At 40.7% G+C, this 21,771-nt stretch overlaps 1 protein-coding gene across 1 annotated transcript in view; it reads right to left on the reverse strand.

Annotated features, from left to right (window-relative positions):
- The window catches only part of TMCC1 (transmembrane and coiled-coil domain family 1), a 246,431-nt gene extending 239,197 nt beyond the window's left edge, over positions 1-7,234 (reverse strand). Inside the window, exon 1 of the mRNA XM_053897484.1 lies at positions 7,105-7,234. The gene's annotated coding sequence lies outside the window, so the exon portion shown is untranslated. The remainder of the gene's footprint in view (positions 1-7,104) is intronic.
- Between the last annotated feature and the right edge of the window lie 14,537 nt (positions 7,235-21,771).

Here is a 21,771-nt window from a genome sequence, read left to right on the forward strand (position 1 = left end):
CTGTAAAGACAACAGGAAAATTATGTGATTTCACTATTCACTGATGAATACCATGCCAAGAGAAAGTAGCACTGTAAGCACTTTACACCAAATGAGCCATTGGGTAACTTTCCCTTTAATATAAAAATAAAATTTATCAAAAGAAATGCATTAGTTAAAACATGTTCAAACAAAAACTTACACATGAATGTTCAGAGCAACATTACTCATAACAGCCAAAAAGTGAAAACAAGTCAAATGTCCATCAACTGATAAATGAAAATGTGTTATGTCCATAAAATGGATTATTCACCCACAAAAAAGGAATTAAGTACTGAAATATGCTACAACATGGATAAATATTAAAAACATTATTAAATAAGAGAAACCAAAAACAAAAGACCATACATTATATAATTCCACTTAAATTAAATATACAAAACAGGCAAACCTATAGGGACAAAAATCAGTCTAGGGATTGCCAGGGGATGGGAAGAGGAACTGCTTAATGAATATGAGGTTTCTTTTTGGGTTAATGAAACTGTTCTGGAATTAGATAGTAGTGGTGGTTGTACAACATAGTGAATGTACTTAAAAGCCTCTGAACTGTACATTTTAAATGGTTAAAATGATGAATTCTGTGTTATATGACTTTTAGCTCAATAGGAAAAAAAGTTTGAGTGTTGGTTGTCTAGTACTTGTATCTCCCACTACTTAACAAAATGCTGTGTTCATAAAAATCATTCAAAAATACTTCTTTAAATTTAAAATATTGACATTCTGGAAAAGGCAAAACTGTAGAGACAATAAACAGATCAATGGTTGCCCAGGGGCTGGTATCAGGGGAGTTGAATAGGTGATGGATAAATTTTTTAGAGCACTGAAACTATTCTACAGGATACTGTAATGGTTAACACAAGAGATTAAAAGTTTGTCAAAACCCATTGTGTCACAGCACAGAGAATAAGCCTTAATGTGTGCAAATTTTAAAATAATCCCGTAAGAGGTAAAGGGATCTCAGCATAGAATGCAGAATGTGACAAAACAATCTAAATCTATTATAGGGGTGCCTGGGTGGTTCAGTGGGTTAAGCGTCTAACTTTGTTTTGGCTCAGATCATGATCTAGCAGTTGGGAGGTTCAAGCCCCACATCAGGCTGAGCTGTTAGCACTGAGAGCCTGCAGCACTGAGATTGTGTCTCCCTCTCTCTCTGCCTCTCTCTCTCTCTCTCTCTCTCTCTCTCTCAACAATAAACATTAAAAAAAATTCAAATCTATTATAAACATGAAACAACCTCCCAAAGTAGGTGGAGGAATAAGGTGCTGACCAAGTAATGCTGGAAATGAGTGGAGTCTATAAGACTAAAGGCAAAAGGAACTATCCATAAGCACTGTGCTCTAGTTAATAAAGTTATTTCCCACAGGTATACATATTAAAAAAATTCTGAAACCACTTCAAATGTATACTGGAATTGAAGAATTAAGTAAATGGATAGTGGAGGTTAGAATGATCCATGTGGTAAGGAATTAGAATTGGAAACACCTGTATGAATTCATGTTCAGCTTAATATAGAGACAAATGGTTACATATAGAAATACTTATAGATGTGTATATTAACAGCTTAATTTATACACATGAATCGCCTTTCTCTGTCATTCAGATGGCCTAGAAGCAACAATACTCAAGTAGCTACTAGCACATCTCGCACTCAAATCTTAGTTTCTAATACCATTTCCCCATAAAAGGAACTAGGGCTCCTCGGAAAATTGGCTGACTATAGGAACTAGAACATGATATATAAAAGAGGAGTCTGAAGCATTTTTTGTTGCCAGAAAGAAAGTGCTCCTTCACACATAATCATGTGAGTACATCAAAGGGAAGGGAAACAGAAGTCAAGTGAAAGAGTTCCCAATGCCCAAAGCTCAAACAACAGAAGCAACAAAATTTATGTAGATACTCCACCCTTGAGGTGGAGTGTAACTCATCACTCATTAAGTATAGGCTACACACATAGTAACTTTCTTCCAGAATATGGATAGAAAGAGAAGAACAAAAAGGTTAACTTTATAGTTGAGAAAACAAACACTACCTCAAGCTGGGTGATCAAAGTTAACATCAACACCAGCAAGTGATATCACTAGTACGTACTTCTGGTTTGTGATGAGAATGACACTTTACCTCTGTGGTCTTTCCAAAATCACAGTACATTAGTCTAACCACTAGAAAAGCATCACACAAATTCCAACTGAAGGAGAGTCTACAAAAATACCTAATCCGTTATCTTCAAAATTGCCAAGGTCATTAAAAACAAGGAAAGTCTGAGAAATCATCAGAACCAAGAGGAGCTAAAGAGACAAGACTATTAAATGTAACATGGCATCCTGAATGGGATCCTAGAACAAAAAAAGGAATATTAAAAGAAAAACTGTAGAACTTAGTAATAATGGATCAATAATGGTTCATTACCTGTGACAAATGTACCACACTAATATGTTAATAATAAGAGAAACTAGACAGACAGGAACTCTCTGTACTATCTTCACAATAATGAAGTAAATATAACACTTCTAAAAAAAAGTTTATTTTAAAAGGTTTTTTTGCGTGTGGTTTTTTTTGGTTTTTTTGTTTTTTTGTTTTTTTTTTGAGAGAGAGAAAGTGCAAGCGGGGGAAGGGCAAAGAGAGAGGGAGACACAGAATATGAAGCAGGCTCCAGGCTCTGAACTGACAGCACAGAGCACAACATGGGGCTCAAACTCACCAACCGTGAGATCCTGACCTGAGCTGACGTCAGACACTTATGATCTACTGCACGCCTGAAATTTTCCTCAGTGCGTCAGGACACAAAAGATACATGAAACAAGGTGCTGGCCTTGAAGAAGCTTATTGTCTCACTGTGAAGAAAAATGCTTGTGAACAAGTATAAATTTTAAAAAATATTAAATTGAGAAGTGTAGCTAAAAGTATATTAGGAATATAGAGAAGGTCTAGAATTATGAAGGTAGACTTCATCAAGGAGATGAAAGATGAGTTTGTACCTTAAAATGTAATTCAGGGTACCAAAGTAAAAATAAACAACAATAAACTGGTGTACTCATAAGAACAACAAGAGGGTAAAGAAATTAAAAAAAAATATTAGAAGAAATGAAAGACATGAAGTTTAGCCCTGAAAAGTAAAGACCTGAATGGGAGACAACAGCAGTGTTCAAATACTTTGAGTCATGTGGCAGAACAGAGTTACAACATACAGCCATTTAACTTACTAGCTGACCTCTGGTAAAATGTGACCAACACTCAAGGACATAGAGAATGACAGCTGTTTGGTAAAGCCACAACAGGAAATGCCAATTTGGAAAGACAGGAAGCAGGTGGCCAAGTTCTTCTCTGCAACTTTTCAAAGGACAGTGTGCATGTGAGCCCACTGAAGCAAAAACTTTAAATCTGGCAAACATTTATTGACCACTTACCATGTGCCAGGTGCTTCTATATATATTATCTCATTTAATATTCACAACACATTTATAAACATTAATATAAGAGGCTTAATGTAAAAATACAATAAAATAAACTCTGCAAGGAAGCAGAAACACATTAAAATGTGCCACCATCTACCACTCTCTGATAGGGATTTGACAGCTGTTTTAAAAAGCAAAACTATTTGAAGACCTGGATATCTACATAATAATTTCCTCTTGCACCTTCCTTCAGTAATGCACAGTGGCTCTCAGTTTGCAAAGTGCCCAAGAATTATATATTGCTATATACACAAAAACATGTATACAATACTTTTTAAGCAATTTACAGGATTTTCAAATATAGTTTTCATTTTATGTGATTTTTGTTTCAAGTCCTGGCTTTAGAACTGATCCCTGGGAATGAGGTGCAACCCACTGTAGGCTTACGCCATAGTCACTGTAAGGCAGCATCAGGGAAAAAAGGTAGAAAGGGTGAATCCTATTACAACATGAAGAACATTCTAACAATTAGAACTATCCAAAAATGGCATAGGCTATCTCAAAGTAATGAATTTACAATCATCAAAGGTTTCAAACAGAAGCTGAAAAACCACTGAGAACATTTTAGAAGAGAGCAACCGGGTAGGAAGTTAAGATCTCTTCCAAGTCTTAGATTCTATTATGGGTAGACTTTTAAAACCTGACAGAATAGGGCAACCTACTTAAAAACAAAATGAGCAGAGTCACAAAGGCAAGAATGACATGGTATGTAAAGTTCAATGCTGGGGAACATAGGACCAGTTCATTTCCACTTGCAGATCTTTGTACTTGCTGTTTCATTTGCCAGTAAAATTCTTCCATCTTTTAGGCCACAAATGAAATATCTACTCCTTAGTGAGGCCTCCCCACCAACCCACCAGTCACTCACTTGTCACATCTTGTCTTATCTTCTTCATAGCTGATATCAGGAATCAGCAAACTTTTTCTATAAAGGGCCACACTAGAGCCTACAGGCCAATATCCAGCTTGTCCTATGTTTTAATATGACCTCCCCCCCCCCAAAAAAATGAAAAAGAATATTTTGTGACATGGGAAAATTACATGAAATTCAAATTTCAATGTACAAAGTTGTTTGGGTTTTTTTGTTTATTTGAGAGAGAGAGAGAGAATGTGCATGCATGGGTGAGGGAGGGGCAGAAAAGAGAGGGAGAGAAAGAGAATCCCAAGCAGGTTCCACATTGTCAGCTCAGAATCCTACTCAGGGCTCAATCCCAGGAACCATGAGATCCTGACCTGAGCCAAAATCACTAGTGGAAAGCTTAACCGACTGAGCCACCAAGGCACTCCTACCAAGTTTAATTAGAACACAGAAACACTTGTTTATGTACTGTCTGTGGCTACTTTGCACTACAACAACAGAGTTGAGTAGTTGCAACAAAAAGGGTATGGCCCATAAAGCCTAAAATACTTTCCGGTCTTTAACAGAAAAAGTTTGCTAACTGCTGATTTACAGCATTACCCAAAATTATCCTGTCTACTTGTTTGTTATCCTCATTCTCACACAAACCGAAAAAAGCCCAATAACAAGGACGTTGTCTATTTTGTTCCCCACCATTGCCCAGTATTTAGAAAAACTTCTGGAACAAAATAAGGACTCAATAAATATTCTATGAAGAAATAAATCATAAATGTGATTTTGAGGAATTCATAAATGTCATTTTGAGGAATTTAAACTTAAGCCCTTAGCCATTATAGGTTTTATGCATATATGACTCTCGCAGAAAAGGGGAAATATTCCAGTGGAGAGAAGGAACAAACAGCTTAAAGAAATGGTGGTCACCAACTAGTCCAGGTCATTGGGTTTCTTCATCAAATTGTACAGGTTTTTTTGTGCTTATAAAAGATTCCCTCAACTACTGGAAGGTGTAACAACATTCTGTCAGCGGACTGCACCTCTGTTTACCTTAAGATGCAAATCCTCTGAGAAATCTAATTTCCTATACATAGTATACAACATCCACACTATGCCAAATCTTAACGTTCATAATTATAACAGATCTCAATCACGTGCTAATGACATTCTAATATCTAAATTTTTCCTACGCTGATCAGCAATCTATTCTGTAAGCAACTGAAAACTCTTTAGAAATTAAAAGGTTACCACCCACAGACCAGAAGCAGCTTTTTAATCTTTCTATACTAGCCAGAGAGTGGGTGTGTGATTTCAAAAAAAAAAAGAAAAATGCAAGCCAATTCTGTTGGTAGAGGACAAGGTATTGTTACCTTAAAATCCCACCTAAAAGCATCGTGTGTTACAGGACACTAGTAAAACTACCACCTACTCGCAATTCTGGTCTCACTGTTTTAATCTACAAATGGAGGAAAACAACATACCTACCCCCTGAGGGATCCTGTCATTAACATTTTCATAAGGTTCTTTCCTCCAGGCTTTGCAACAATTTCTATACACAGGTACTTCAAAGACAAGGATTCGGTTTAACGAATCTCTCCCAAAATTTAAGATACTGGTCAAAAGACGTAAACATATCAAAGTTTGGTTGTAAAGCAGCTACATGCTTTTTAAGCCCTGGATTTTTTTTTTATTTTTATTTTTTAGAATTAACTAATTTAGGAATTCAGACCTTTCCTAGAGATGCCTATGAGTATGTCAGACTTATAGCAACCATTTTGGATTAGACTGTGTGTTCTTCCTTTCTTCTGTGACAAGTCAGGATGAAAAGGCAGACTTGCAAAAGCGGTGACTAGAATCTACCAGGACTCGTGGATGGTGTCATCAAAGAAAAGGGAGAAATCAGCCAACAGCTCAAGTGGGCTGCTTCAAGAAACTCAGCTGCAGATTCACCTGGGAGAGCCTCATCAATGTTGTTAAGGTAGGAACCAAACCAACAACTGGACCAACACTACACACACCTTTGCTTAAAATGAAAAAAGCAGGGGTTTGCAAGCTATAAACGGATATCTGCCCTTTAGAGAAGGTGCAACTCACTGAGCCCCCTTTTCTCTTCCTAAATGGATTAATAAAAGGCACTCCGAGGCCAAGCCCAGCCAGCCTAGTCTCACGGCCCACCTTGCAGCACCTATTCTCCCTTTCCCAGTACAGCGGGCTCCTCCCCCCTCCCCCAAACGACAAGTTCAAAATCAAAACAAAAGGTGCAAAACTGGTTTCAGGTGGCAACAGCTGGGCCCCAGTGGCCAACTTCTGGGGACACCGGGACGAGCGAGGGCTCATAGGACCCCAGACCCCCACCAGAGTCTACTCCCAAACAGTCCCTCAGGCCTCGGCCCAACTCCTCACACTCTCCTCCCTCCCCTTGGCCCTGGAAAGGTGGGGGCTGGAAAGGGGGGAGGGGGCTGGAAAGGGGAGCGAAGAGAGGGGGTGGGGAGGGAAGCCCCAGGGTCGAAGTGACAGCGGAACGAGCTGGGAAGGAAAAAGGCCCGGCGGGATGCTGGAGGACGAGTCTTAGGCCCGGAGCTCCAGCCCCGAACGGAGGCGACCGAGGGTCCGAGCCGCGCCAGGCCGCGAGCGGGAGGCCGGGCCCGCGTCGGCCGCGCCTCTGGGCCACGCTCCCCTCACGACTCTCCACACCCGCGGCGGAAGGGCCGTGAGGGGCCGCGGCCGCCGCCAGCGTCCGGGGCGGGAGCACTCACTCACCGGTGCGGAGGGGAGGGGCAGCCGGCGTCTCCGCCAGCGCCGTGGCTCGAGCTCAAGCGCCGGCTCCTGCCGCTGCGGCCGCCTCGCTCGGTCCATCCCCCCCAACCACCCCCCTCCCGGCCCTCCCCCCGTGCCGCCTCAGCCGCCGCAGCCGCCGCTGCAGCCGCCACAGCCTCCTCAGCCCCGGCGCGGGAGCGCGAACCGGCGCGAGGGGGCGAGAGCGCGCGCGCCCGCCGCCACCGCCCACAACCTCCGCCCCCAGCTGGCCGCGCAAGCGCGAGGCGGCGACGGGCGCGCGCACGCTGCAAGGGGCGGGGACGGCCCCCGGAAGGCGTGGCCCCGCCCTCCCACCCACGCGGTTGCTGGGCCAGAGAGCAGAACCTTGGCAGGTGATCCTATGCTGGTCCGGATGGGTTCCTCCGGGTGTAAGGTCTAGAAACTAAGGCCCTCTGGTCTGACCCCTTTTTCTAGGGAGCGAGGGCCCAGAGCTACACAGGCTTGAGCAGACTTACAGCCGCCGTGCCAGATCACACACCTGTTCTTCCTACCTTGATTGAAATGCCTTCCTCCCTTCTCCGATCTAGCAGGTTTTCGTCCACTGCTGGGAAAAAGACCGAGACTGTTAATATATGCCGTCTGGTAATACCACTGAAGGGACCACAAGCAGCCATCAGCCTATGCCTTTATTATTCCATTTTTCTAATTCATTTATTTGTTCATCACTTATGTATTGAGGCTTCCGTGTGGTAGGCCCTGTTCCACTTGCAGGGGGTACATTATGGAAATAAAAGAGTCCCTAGCCACACGAAATTAGGTCTGGTGAAGAAGGACAACGTTAAAGGGAGAATCACAAAACGTTACAATTTGTAATTAGTAAGATCTCTTCCGGGAGGTACGTGGTGTTAAGAAAACCTGGGAGGGTGGGGTAGGAATTTAGTCAAGGATATGCAGGCTGGAATCCAAAGGCTGACTTGAAAGGAGTTAACAAGGTACAACACGTGAGAACTTGGCATGGCCAGAATGGTGTGCTGAAAGACCGCTGAATGTGGAGTTGAGCGCGGAAAGATGTATACAATAATTGGGGCAAGGATTTGAGAATCTGGGGAAGCCATTGAGGATTTTTCATCATTTCTATTTTAAAATCATCACTTCTGGAGGGGGCTCAGAGTTGGGACAGAGGGGCCAGTTAGGCTGCTGTAACAGTCAAGGCAAGGTAAACTGGTGGTGGTAGAGAAGAGCACCTCCTAGGCACAGGGCTTGATAATAGTTTGGATGAAGAATGAAGGCCAGAGAGGTGGCAAGTTTATCTTAGATGGGGGGATGCATTTATAGATCTCAGGAGCACTGAAGGAGGCCCCAGAGGAAACTAAAAATGGATTATAAACATGAAAGCTAAAACTACAAGTAAATTTCTAGAAGAAAACAAAAAAAAATATTTAGCGGTCTCAAGATAGGCAAAGATTTCTTAGGGCACAAAAAGAAATAGTTCGTAATTTGAACTTCATCAAATTAAAAAATCTTTATTCTTTGAAAGACACCATTAAGAAAATGAAAAGGCAAGCGACAGATGGGAGGGAGAATTTGCAATACAATATATCTGACAATAGACTTGTATCCAGAATAAAGAACTCTTATAACTGAGTAATAAAAAGACAATAAACAACCCAATTAAACAATAAACAAAGGTTTTAGTAAACATTTCACCAAAGGAAAAAAACAACAATAAACAACAAAAAGATGCTCCACATCTTTATTCATCCAGGAATTTGCTAATTAAAACCACCATGATCTCCCACTACACTCTCATTAGAATAGCTAGAATTAAAAAGTCTGATGACCCAGCAATCCCACTCCTACACATTTCTTTAAATGTACTTAAGCTCCAAATAAAGACAACAAGGCCATACTTCCCCCTAACATGCTACAACTAACCTGCATACAACTGAAAACATATATCTTTCCCTAAAAGAGAATACAAAGTCCTTAGGTGCTGTTCCCTTTCCACTTTTGACATCCTGTAACTTAATACTGCAATATAGAGTTAACTATTGTTAATACATCTCCATTGTGTAGTAGCAATTACATTTCCCCCTTGGTAATCAGGATCAGTCACCCTGGCCAATACAGGAACTCCCTTCTTACATTAATTTCTCGTGTAAAACAGTAACTGGAAGCCTGTATCTCCCACTCTGCTTCACTCATTTTGCCCATCCTGCCCCCACCCTTCTCTCTTGCAACCACCAGTTTGTTCTCCATATTTATGGGTCTGTTTCTTTTTTGTTCGTTCATTCATTCATTTTTTATTTTGTCTAGATGCCACATATGAGTGAAATCATATATCTGTCTTTCTCTGTGTGATTTATTTCATTTATATAAGAAACTTCCTTCTGGCTCTCCTGGGTGGCTCAATAGGTTTAACGTGTGACTGTTGATTTCAGCTTAAGTCATGATCTCATGGTTTGTGGGTTGGAGCCTTGTTGGGCTCTGCGCTTACAGCTGACAGAAAGGGATTCTCTTTCTCCCTTTCTCTCTTACCCTCTTTCTCTCTCTCTCTCTCAAAAATAAAATAAATAAACATTAAAAAAAAAAAAACAAAAACCCTCCCTTCTTTGCCTGTTGATTCAGAGGCATGAGATACCCAAAGTGACCAGGTGACAATCTCCACTTCCAGTTCAAAAGAATCATTGTTAGCAGTACTACCAAATTGTGGAAAGAGCCCAAATGTCTTTCGACTGATAAATGGATAAAGATGTGAGGTATGGAATATTACTCAGCAATCAAAAAAAAAAATGAAATCTTGCCATTTGCAAGAACGTGGATGGAACTATAGTGTAATATGCTAAACAAAATAAGTCAATCAAAGAAAGATAAATATATGACCTCACTCAAGTGGAATTTAAGAAACAAAACAGATGGATATAGGGGAAGGGAAGGAGAAATAAGATAAAAACAAAGAGGGAGGCAACCCATAAAAGACTCTTAAATACAGAGAACAAACTGAGGGTTGCTGGAGGGGTGTTGGTTGGGGGGATGGGCTAAATGGGTGATGGACATTATGGAGGGCACTTGTCAGGGTGAGCACTGGGTGTTACATGTAAGTGATGAGTCACTAAATTCTCCTAAAACCATTATTACACCATATGTTAACTAACTTGGATGTAAATAAAATGCAAAAAATAAAATAAAATTCTTTTGAAAAGTGAAAAAAAAAGAAAAAGAATCATTGTTGGGTCTTCTGGTGGAAACATTCTTCCCTTTGGAGCCAAGACCTCCAGACCAACAGAGCTTCTGGCCATTTCTCCTTCAAGGCAAAATGAGGAAGCAGGTGCACTGCTCGAAGTCTGCCAACCAGGAGGCTTTTCCTTCACTATTATTCTTCAAGATTATCCCAGAAAAGAGCTATAGTACTATAGCAGTCCATTTTCACCCAGTGCCTGCATATTGTGCAGAACCTTTGTACACAAGGCTATAAACCAAGACTACCCTTTCTCTTCCCCAGTCAACTGGTCATAGGGATGCCCCAATGGTTTGTATCTGTGGGCTGAGAGAGAAAAGATACTGTAGCAAGAGACCAAGGACATTTGGGCCACTTCTTCATACAACGTACTCATACCTTCAGTAACCATACCATTTGTGATTGCCATTTATGCACAACTTTATAATTTGGTGAGTCAGATAACACCTAGTTCATGATGGGCAGCTCAGATCACATGGTAACTTGATGGCCATGGTCAAGCATTCAGTCTGTTCTAGGGCTCAGTAGTAAGCCAAAAACTATTTCTCAAAAGGAGAGTAGTTATATGTAGACAATGGCAGTGTTTTGCTCCAAAACCCTAAGGTTCTGCACTGTAATTCATGGGGCCTGCCAGACTCTAACCAGCGTTTCTATTACCCACTTGCAGAATGAGGCTCTGAGTTTGGTTTTCAGAAATCTTGGCACTAAGGGTTTATTTCGAGGCAGATTCAGAAGCTTTCAAGTCATCTATGCATAGTTTGAGCTCAACCTTTTCTTTCCCCACTTTCGTCAGTACAGTTAGGAGCAACCAGCCAATCCCATTATATTCCTAATTTGACTACAATATTCTAAGGTGGAAAATACATGGCCACTAACGACCTCGCTTGACATAGGTATTTGATTAGGAGTACCCAATGCCTCATCATGCCATGGACTACCAGTACCCTCTTTACCACTGGAAATAGTCATTAGTGCCTTTAAATCTAACCAGGTTAGGGATGCCTGGGTGTCTCAGTCCGGTTAAACGACCAACTCTTGATTTTGGCTCAGGTCACCGTCTCACAGTTCATGAGTTTGAGCCCCACATGGGGCTCTGTGCTGACAGCACGGAGCCTGTTTGAGGTTCTCTCTCTTCCTGTCTCTCTCTGCCCCTACCCTGCTTGCAATGTCTCTATTCTCTCAAATAAATAAATAAATAAATAAATAAACAAACATTTAAATCTAACCAGGTTAGAGAACCAATCCAGAAAACTCATTCTTAAGATTCTGTTCATTTAGAACCACTTTCAATACCAAAATCTGTATCCGTCAGGGTTCAGAGAAGCAGGACAAGTAGAAGACAAGAAATAAGAGATTTATTTCAAGAAACTGATTTATGCAATTGGGGGTGGGGAAAAGGGCTATTTAAGCACATTTAAAATTCATAGGGCAGGCTATCAGGAAGGGCCGACTGGAACTTTCAGGCTAAGACAGAAACTGTTGTCCCAAGGCAATATATCTTCTTCAGGAGAAACTCAACTCTGCTTTTAATGACTTCTCATGATTGAATCAGGCCAAACCAAATTATCTATGATAATCTCCCTTTCTTAAAGTCAACTGATTAAGGATTTTAACTATCTATACAAAAATGCCTTCATAGCAACACTTAGATTACTGTTGACTAGTGTAAAATAACTGGAGACTAGAGTAAAGCCAAATGGACACTTCAAAAAGACTATCATATAACCAAGAGAAATGAAAACATATACCCACACCAAGAATATTTATAGCAGCTCTACTCACAGTATCAAAACACTGGAAACAACTCAAATACCCATCAACAGGTAAATGGATGAACAAATTTGGTATATCTATACAATGGAATACTACTCAGCAGTTAAAAGGGATGAATTACCAATACACCCGACTATGTGGATGAATCCTGAAAACATTATACTGAGCAACAGAAGCTGAAGACAAAAGAATACATATTGTATAATTCCACATAAAATTCTAGAAAATGCAAACTAATCTATAGCGAGAGCACTATAGACCCGGGGAACTTTCACGGGTCCAGATATGGAGAAAGAGAGATGAGGGGTGAATGAGTACAAAGAAACTTTTGGAGGTGATCAGAATAATCTGAATCTTGATTATGGCAGTGGTTTCATGGGTATATACCTAGGTCAAAGTTCATCTGATTGTGTACTATAAACAATTGCAGTTTATTGTATGTATAGTATGTCTTAATAAAATTGTGATCAAAAAGAATTCATTAAGGGAGCCTGTCTGGCTCAGTCAGTAGAGCACAGGACTCTTGATCTCCAGGTTATAAGTTTGAGCCCCAAACTTGGAGTGTAGAGATTACTTAAAAAACAAAATCTTTAAAAAAAAATCATTTGATATAATTCATAGCAGATTAGAAACAGCAGAACAGAAGATTAGTGAACTAAAAGATACAATCAAAAAAACACAGATTAAAGCACAGAAAAGGAAAAGGAGGGAAAACACAGAAAAAAACATTAGAGATACATGGGACACAGTGAAAAATAGTGCTGCAGAATACTGTATAAAATGGGAAGAAATATTGGTGTGCTCCTATTGAAAACATTATACAAATGATTCTGCTCTTGGTGAGGTAATATCTAACATTCAAACACTTACCCAATTACTTTTCACAGTGTGGAAATTGGAATATTATCCATTTGGCAACATTTGGTAACATCATGGAAGAGTATTTATGCAAAATCAAATAACACCAAAAAAACATGGCACATTACTCAGGGGATGAATATAAAACCCATTTATTAAAATGTTAGCAGGTGTTATAAAAGATATACTTGGGGATAAGGTGAGAAGTGCTAAACATTAACTCATTATTTTAGGTTCAATACCTAATGTATGTAACACAGATAATAATTATGATTCAACTTGTAGATTTCTAAACTCAAATATTTTCCTTTAAAGATTTTATTTATTTATTTTTGAAATGTCTATTTATTTTGAGACAGAGAGGGAGAGCAGGGGAGGGGCAGAGAGAGAGGGGAACACAGGATCCAAAGCAGCCTCCACACTGATAGCAGAGAGAGCCTGATGCAGGATTGGAACTCACGAACCATGAGATCATGACCCAAGCCAAAGTTGGACGCTTAACTGACTGAGCCACCCAAGCACTCCTAAAGATTTTATTTTAAGTAATCTCTACACCAACCATGGGACTTGAACTTACAACACAGATATCAAGAATCTCATGTTCCACCCACTGAGCCAGCCAAGCACCCCCACTTTAAATTTTTAATAAAATACTTACAAACACTGAACTTGACAAAAATCATTTGAGAAACAAGAAATATGACAATGATGCAACTATATGGGGAAAATGTAGCATTGTAATAGTTCTTTGAAAAAAATGATACACCGTTGTATATATTTTTAAAGCATTCTTTAAACTTCATTGTGAACAGTGCAGTCAAACTCTCCTTTGACATTACTGAATTTTAAAACATCTTCCAAAAACTATATGACTGCTTTTCAGTTTCAGTTAAACACGTGGGTATACTGAAAAACATTGAATATAAATGTGAAACCACTGTTAAATATATGATGGGGAAATTGAATTGATACTATCATGCCAGTGAAAACTCAGTTACAAACAGTGTGCAATGATCTTTTTTATGATGATATTAATAAAGAACACAGGTCCTGAAATACCAGCTGCTGTTCTGCTTTCAAACATATCCTTGTCTAAATTTGTTAGCTTAGTACTGACTTGGTATGATGCTTTAGGTAAAATGAATGGTTTAAATAAAATGATACAGAAAATTCAATGCACAAAAAACATAATTTTGGATGTACATAATGCTCTCAAAAACCTGAAAGGGATTAAGAAGTTCTTCAAAGAAAAACTAAATGAGAATGCTTACAAAAAAAATAGATTATTTAAAAAACAGATTATTGGGGCACCAGGGTGGCTCAGTTGGTTAGGGTGTGACTTCGGCTCAGGTCATGATCTCACAGCTCGTGAGTTTGAGCCCCGTGTCGGGCTCTGTGCTGGCAGCGCAGAGCCTGGAGCCCCTTCAGATTCTGTGTCTCCCTCTCTCTGTCTGCCCCTCCCCTGCTTGTGCTCTCTCTCTCTCTCTCTCTCCCTCTCTCAAAAACAAATAAATAAACATTTTTAAAAAAGCAAAAACAAAAAATAGACCATTGGTGCACCTGGGTGGCCCAGTCAGTTAAGCGTCCAACTCTTGATTTCGGCTCAGGTCATGATCTTGTGGTTTGTGAATTCAAGCCCCACATTGGGCTCTGCACTGAGAGTACAGAGCCTGCTTCATATCCTCTGTCTCCCTCTCTCTCTGCCCCTCCCTCGCTGGCACTCTCTTTCTCTCAAAAAAAAAAAAAAAAATCAAAAAATAGATAATTATTGGGGCGCCTGGGTGGTTCAGTTGGTTTAGTGTCTGACTCGGCTAGGGTCATGACCTCGCAGTTCAGTTTGTGGGTTCAAGCCCCACATGGAGCTCTATGCTCACAGTTCAAAGCCTGGAGTCTGCTTGGGATTCTGTGTCTCCCTCACTCTCTGCCCCTCCCCAGCTCATGCTCTGTCTCTCTCCCTCTCTCAAAAATAAATAAAACATTAAAAAATTAGAAATGTCTTTCTCTTAAAAAAAATAGATGATTGATTTTTAAAATAAGTTGCAGAGCCTCTTGACATTGGTTTCAATCTCTTCAATATAGAAAATACTAGAAAAAGGAGATTTCAGTTGCAAATCCTTCAAGCTACCTATGATCCAAACCCAAATTTTCAAATAAATTTCTTTTTGGGGCCCCTGGGTGGCCCAGTTAGTTAAGCATCTGACTTTGGCTCAGGTCATGATCTCATGGCTTGTGAGTTCAAGCCCTACATCTGGCTCTGTGCTGACAGCTCAGAGCCTGGAGCCTCTTCAGATTCTGTGTCTTTCTCTCTCTCTCTGCCCCTTCCCCACTCACACTCTGTCTGTCAAAAATAAATAAACATTAAAAAAATTAAAATAAATTCCTTTTTTATCCTGCATTTGAAACTGCAATGTCATTTTTAAAATAAAAATGTATGCTACTGAACGAAAATAATGACCTTGTTCAGTCTTTAATCTAAATCCTTAATATTCATGTGATCCTTGGACCAGCAGAATCAGCACCACCTGGGGAATTGTTAAAAATGCAGAACCTTAGGGGCGCCTGGGTGGCTCAGTCGGTTAAGCGGCCGACTTCGGCTCAGGTCACGATCTCACGGTCTGTGAGTTCAAGCCCCGCATCGGGCTCTGTGCTGACAGCTCAGAGCCTGGAGCCTGCTTCCGATTCTGTGTCTCCCCCTCTCTCTGACCCTCCCCCGTTCATGCTCTGTCTCTCTCTGTCTCAAAAATAAATAAATGTTAAAAAAAATTAAAAAAAAAAATTAAAAAAAAAAAAAAAAAAGCAGAACCTTAGCCCTATTCCAGATCAGCTTAGTCAAAGTCTTTATTTTAGGCAATCTGGCGATCTGAACTAAGCACTGGACTAAGTGACATGTAATTTGAAGAATGGCAGTGAGCATGAATTGCAACAACTGTTAAAAATTGATAGTTAAAATTAACTAATGGATATTAGTTAGCGATAGTATTGATAGGAAATGAATGCAGAGGAACTGAAAACCTGAAGTTGTTTGGTAAAATTCTGTGTAACTTCCGTTGAAGTATTGCAGTATCTTTGTAGCAATAACATCACATTTCCAAAGATGCCTCCATATGTGTCTTTCAGGATGTGTTTAACTCTGCTAATGTAGGTAACAAGTAAAGAATGTATCTTCACAAAATTAAAACTTAGTAAAAACTAGTTAAGGTCTAGAGTGATCAAAAAGGCTGTCACATCTAGTGTCCATGATACATAAAGAGAGAGAGAGAGAAAGTAAAGATTGAAATTGTCATAAGAAATTTCATTTCCATGAAAGCAGGCTAAGTCACTGTTTTATGGCAAATTGTCATATGCTAGTAACTCTGAATTTCTAATTCTTGTGCGAGTTTCTCTCTTACCTCAGGATCTCTGATTGCGCTGTTTCCTGTGCCCAGTACACCTTCTCTCAGACTCTGCTGACGTCTCATGTCACAGCTAAAATGTCATTTCCTTAGAGAGAACTTCTCTGACCCCACAGACAAGGTCAGATTCTCCCAACACACACCAGGGAAAGCATCCTGAACTTCCCCTTTATTAGCCCGACATACACGTAATTTCCCTTAAACACCTGCTCTCCTCTCTGGACTGTGACTTCCACGATGCAGGGACTTTGTCTCTATTGTTCTGAACCCACTGACCTTCCACGTATCTCTTTAGGTTCTCAATAAATGTTTATTGGATTAGTAAATGACGGAAGGGCAACTCTATTAATATTAAATGAAATATGGCCCTGCCTTATATTTGTACAACACTTTACTCTATTTAGCACATTTATTCCTGTTGCCCTAACTTGAGTCTCCAAAGACCCAGATCTACCCAGTTAGCCTCTTAGCCCTTAAAATGTATAGGAGATCTCCTACTTCTTAGATATGAACTTAGATGGAGATGGAGTGCCCGTCTCCAGTTTTAACTCTGCCACTTCAGACCCATGTCTCGGGCAAGGTATCTCGCATCTCTGTGCCCCAGCACCTTTATCTATACTTAACCCAGAGGTATACTCTGAGAAGTAAATGAATATACACATGTAAAGCTCTTGGAACACCACCTGGCACCTAATAGTTAACTATTGTTACAGGAGTACCATGAAGATCAAGAGTATTGGGGCCAATATATTATGTTGAATGAAAAAGCAGCCAGACACAAAAGTCCACATACTGTATGATTCCATTACATGAAGTTCAAGGACAGGCAAAACTACCTAAGATGATAGAGATGGGTCACAATGGGGGGTGGTGCAACATACTGACTAGGAAGGGGTACATAGCAGTCTTCTTGGACGCTTATAATGTTCTGGATCTGGATCTGAATGGTGGTTATACAAGTGTGTATGTGTGTAGAAATGTGTTCTTTAAAAAAAATTGTTTTTGTTAATGTTTTATTTATTTTTGAGAGACAGAGAGAGACAGAGCATGAGCAGGGGAGGGGCAGAGAGGGAGGGAGAGACAGAATCCGAAGTAGGCTCCAGGCTCTGAGCTATCAGTACAGAGCCCAACGCAGGGCTTGAACCCATAAACCGTGAGATCATGACCTGAGCTCAAGTGGGACGTTTAACCGACTGAGCCACTCAGGCATCCCTGTAGAAATGTATTCTTAAGATTCTTTATGTAATTTATACCTCATTTTAAGATTTAGGCAGAAGTAAGGGATTGTGACCAATCTCCTTTCATCTTGGCATGGAGGGCTTCCCCTAGCTTCTTCTCTGTCTCCCACCCATAACTTAAGAGGTGAGACTCAATGAGTTTTAATCCCTTTCCCTTTCTTTCTTTGTTTCTTTCTTTCTTTGTTTCTTTCTTTCTTTTTATTTTTTAAAAGTTTATTTATCTATTGTGTGAGAGAGAGCCCATGAGCAGGGGAGGGGCAGAAAGAGAATCCCACGCAGGCTCTGCACCATTATCCCAGAGCCCAATGCAGGGATCAAATTCACAAGCCATGAGTTCATGACCTGAGCTGAAATCAAGAGTCAGACGCTCAACTGACTGAGCCTCCCAGGCACCACTCCCCTTGTTTCTTTCTGTTGACAATAAACCATATATTCCTTCCACTGACCTGGCCTTAATCCTGAGGGGGTAGGAGAATGCCACATTCCAAGAGCCTAGCAGGTAAGGTAGAGATGAGTACCAATGGTTCTATCAACAGTGTGAAAACCATGGCCCTCCCTGGGACTCAGACAGAGCCAGTGGGACAAGTCCTTGGTGCCAACTCCCATGGTCTTCATTCCATCCAAGCAGAGCCAATAATACATTTAGTTCCAGGGGAATGGAACTCTGACAGCTTTCCTACTGGGGTCTTATGATTGGAATTGCTAGTGGTTGGGATCTGAACCCAAATGAGTTGGGATCTCATTTGGTTGGGAGATCCCAACCAAACTGGTCTATTTTAGTTTCAAATCATTAAAATCCAAAACATACAGGCTTCACAAAATCACAGCAACTTATTAGAACGATGCTGGTGTGTTTATAGAATGTATCCATGGAAAAGGCAGGGTCTCAGGGGTGCCTGGTTGGTTCAGTTGGTTGAGTGACCTACTTGATTTTAGCTCCAGTCACAATCCCAAGGTCATAGGGATGCACAGCCTGCTTGGGATTCTCTCTCTCTCTCTCCCTCTTCTCTCTCCAGATCATGTGCTCTCTTTCTCTCTATCTGAAAGAAAAAAAAAAAGGAAAGAAAAGAGCCTCAGAGACACCTGGATCCTAGAGTAGGTTCTTCCTCTATGCTTCTCTTAGCTTTATTCTATCAGACCAGCTTTCTCCTCATGATGGAGAATGTGGCTGCCATCAGTTTCTGAGCCCCACACATCATAACCTCACACTAGAAAGCCTAGATCATGCTTACCATAAATCCAGTCCAGAAAAATCTTAGGGTTAGGTTCTTATTGGCCCATTTTGAGTCCAGTGCCCACCCCTAGACCAATCACACGTGGCCATGAGGGTGGGACACTGTGACTGGCAAGACCCAGCAGAACCACATGATGGTTAGAAAGTAGAAACGAACAGATCTTCCAAGGAAGGTATTGTCCTTAGAAGAAGAAGGGGTACTGAGCAGGGCAGACAACACAATAGGTGTCATAATGGTGGAGTAGAAAGGAACACAACTAAATCCATGAGGCCTGGCCTGTTTACTCCCCTAATTATGCATAACCTTCTCAGTACCTATTGTGCAGAATCCAGACATGAGGCCAGCAGGGCATCCAGTTGGCCCAGCAAATAGAGGAGGCACCAAAGAAACATCCGTCCTCTCAAGGCAGGACACTCAGCTCTACCAACAGGTCAGGTGCAAGAAAGCAGTAAATCCCTTTCCCTCTCTGGGCCTCAGTGTCTACTGTAAAAAGGGAGTGATTGAGCTAGCAGATCAGAGAGACAGCAGAATCCCTGAAGGCCAAACAGGCTGAATTTATTTATTTGTTTGTTTGTTTGTTTATAAGGTTTACTTATTTATTTTGAGGGAGAGAGAACACGAAGGAGGGGCAGAGAGAGAAGGAGAGAGAGAATCCCAAGCAGGCTCCTTGGTGTCACTGCGGAGCCCAACACAGGGCTCAATCTCATGACAGTGAGATCATGACCTGAGCTGAAATCAAGAGTCAGACACTTAACTAACTAAGCTACCCAGGTGACCCTAAACAGTCTGAATTTAAATCTCAGTTCAACCCTTAGCAGCTGGGTGCTCTTAGGGATTTTTGTTGTTGTTGTTACTTTTTATTTTGAAAACAACCTCAAAATTACAGAACATTTGCAAGAATAATCAAAGACTACTGCTTACCCTTAACCACGATCTGTCTTTCTGAACCACGTGAAAATACCTTGCACACACCATGTCCATTTACTCTTCACAGTTCACGGTTTCCTAAGAACGGGGATTTTCTCTTATGTAACCACAATATAGTTACAGAATTCAGTAAATTTAACATTGATACAATACAGAGCCTGAGCGGGGGAGGGGCAGAGAGAGCTGCGCAGAATCTGAAGCAGGCTCCAGGCTCTGAGCTGTCAGCACAGAGCCCAACTCAAGTCTCGAAACCATGAAACGCAAGATCATGACCTGTGTTGAAGCCGGACGTTTAACCGACTCAGCCACCCAGGTGCCCCCTGATGCAATACTTCTTAAACAACAGCCCATAATCCAATGTTGCTAGTTGTCTCAGTGTCTCTATAGCTTTCTTTTTCCCCTTCACTACCAAGTTCAGTCTGGGATCAGGAATTACATTCAGTTATCATGTCTCTTTAGCCTTCTTGAAGTCTGGAATGATCCCTTAGTCTTTCCTTATTTTTAAGAATACAGGCCAATTGTTTTACAGAAAGTCTCTCAATGTGGGTTTTTTCAGATGTTTCCTCATAATTAAGATCAGGTAATGCATCCCCGATCAGGATATTCTATCAGTGCTATTGTATCCTTTTAAGGGCATCACATATGGAGGCATGTGATATCAGACCAAATCTTACTGGTGATGTTTGTGTTGATCACCCAGTCAATGTCTTGTCTGCTTTCTCCATTTTCTCGTTTCTATTTTTCCCTTCGCATTAGGCAAGTTGTGGGGAGATACTTTAAAAGCATGCAAATGCTTTTTTAAAAGGTGGGGCGCCTGTGTGGTTCAGTTGGTTGAGTGTCTGACTTCAGCTCAAGTCATGATCTCAAGAATGGCGGATTCGAGTCCTGCATCAGGCTCTGTGCTGACAGCTCAGAGCTTGGAGCCTGCTTCAGATTCTGTGTGTGTGTCTCTCTCTCTGCCCCTCCTCTACTCACACTTTGTCTCTCTCTCTCTCTCTCTCTCTCTCTCAAAACAAACAAACAAACATTAAAAGTATTCAAGTGTCCTATTCCTCCCAAATTTTCCTCTCTTGATTCAGCATCAGTTGAGGATATTTGCCCAATCAGCCTTTACTATGATTGCTATAAAATGGTCATTTTTCTAATTTCACCTCTTCTTCCATATTGAAATTCTAATGTATCGCCCCCCCCCCCCCCGTCCCGTTTACTTGTTTTCTGTTTGTTGTCAGTATGGACTCATTGATTCTGATTTCATTCAATGGGTTATAATCTATTACTGTCTATTTTTCACTTGTGGTAAAATATGTGTAACATAAAATTTACCATCTCAATCATTTTTAAGTGTCAAGTTCAGTGGCATCAACTACATTCACATGGTTGTGCAACCATCACCACCATCCACCTCCAGAATGTTCTCATCTTCTCAAATTGAAGCTCCGTATCCATTAAACAATAACTCTCCATTCCCACATCCCTCTACCCCTTGGCAACTACCACTCTATTTTCCTTCTCTATGATTGTTTTTATTTAAGATTTTATTTTTAAGTAACCTCTAAACCCATTGTGGGGCTCAAACCCCAAACCCCAAGATCAACAGTCTCAGGTTCTACCAACTGAGCCAACTAGGCGCCCCAGCTCTATGATTTTGACTATTTTAGGTACCTCATGGAAGTGTAATCATATGGTATTCATATTTTTGTGACTGGCTTATTTCACTTAGCCAAATGTCCTCAAGGCCAACTATGTTGTAGCATGTGTCAGAATTGCCTTCCTTTTCAAAGCAATAATATTCCATTGTTTGTATATGATATATTTTGTTTATCAATTCATGTGTCCATGGGCACTTAGATTGCTTCCATGTTTTAGCTATTGTGAATAATGCCACTATGAATGTAGGTGCACAAATATTTCTTTCAGATCCTGCTTTCAATTCTTTGGGGTATATACCCAGAAGCGGTGTTGCTGGATCATGTGGTAATTCTGCGTTTTATGTTTGAGGAACTGCAATA

This window comes from Panthera pardus, unplaced genomic scaffold, assembly GCF_024362965.1.
Source record: "Panthera pardus isolate Hobbes unplaced genomic scaffold, ASM2436296v1 HiC_scaffold_8, whole genome shotgun sequence".
Classification (NCBI taxonomy): domain Eukaryota; kingdom Metazoa; phylum Chordata; class Mammalia; order Carnivora; family Felidae; genus Panthera; species Panthera pardus.